Here is a 1,222-nt window from a genome sequence, read left to right on the forward strand (position 1 = left end):
TTTTTTTTTTTTTTTTTTTTTTTTTTTTTTTTTTTTTTTTTTTTTTTTTTTTTTTTTTTTTTTTTTTTTTTTTTTTTTTTTTTTTTTTTTTTTTTTTTTTTTTTTTTTTTTTTTTTTTTTTTTTTTCCGTTTTTTTTTTTTTTTTTTTTTTTTTTTTTATGTTGTGAGAGGTTTGATACAAAAATATTATTTTACTTAATTTTATTTTATTTATATAAATTCATAAAAATTATTTTTGTATTTATTAGGAGAGAATTCTAATTCATTAAGATATTAAGATAGATATTGATTTTTTTAATAAAATCTTCAATCCTAAAATTTTAATTATTTAATTTTAATCAAACGGTTAAAGAAATTATATGATTCGAAATCCAAATTTATGTATGATATACGAAATTACGAATACTATTAGTCAACAATAGCTACTTTAATTTGTTGTTTCTATTCTTGTGGATCCTTTTTGAATATTGCATTACTTAATTATGTTAAGCCTTGAACCTATAGTGGGATGAAACGAACGAGGTTTTATTAGAATTTGGGTGGGTAACTCAACTCAACCTTTTTATAAAATTGGTTTGCAAGTTAATAATGGTCTCGACTTATAAACACTTGTTAAAGCTTTATCTCATCTTTTATAATTTAAAGGTGTATATTTTTCTTTTCTTTTTCTTAAGGTGTGTCATTTCCTTTTTTTTATTTTTTTATTTGAAGGGTGTAATATTTTCTAAAGAAAAATTATCGACGAACACTTGTGTATTTTTTGGACACCTTGAGAGATTGATGAAATATACTGATAATGTGTTAGAAAAACAAAAATACTACTTCCTTTATTTATTACTATAAGAAGAAAAAAAGTAGATTTAAATCTTAATTACTGTTATAAATAAAATTTAATTACATTTGATTCATTTAATACTCGTATTTCTAATAAACTCTTATATTAATACAAACATTTAATATCATTAGTTGAATGTTTAGGATAAATTTAAATTTTGTTTTACATAAAATCTAAAATATTAATTACACTTAATTAATTTTTTTAATAACTAAAAATAATTATTTTTGATTATAAAAATAGTATTAAGAGTATAAAAGTTAGTTACTAAAGCATCTTATGTATATAATTTTCTCACTATATTAATATACAATTTACTTTTATTTTTTACTTCATACTTAATATTAATATTTTATTAAATAGAGAAAAAATAGAAAATACCGTAAT

Source organism: Cicer arietinum, chromosome 7 (assembly GCF_000331145.2).
Source record: "Cicer arietinum cultivar CDC Frontier isolate Library 1 chromosome 7, Cicar.CDCFrontier_v2.0, whole genome shotgun sequence".
In the NCBI taxonomy this organism is placed as follows: domain Eukaryota; kingdom Viridiplantae; phylum Streptophyta; class Magnoliopsida; order Fabales; family Fabaceae; genus Cicer; species Cicer arietinum.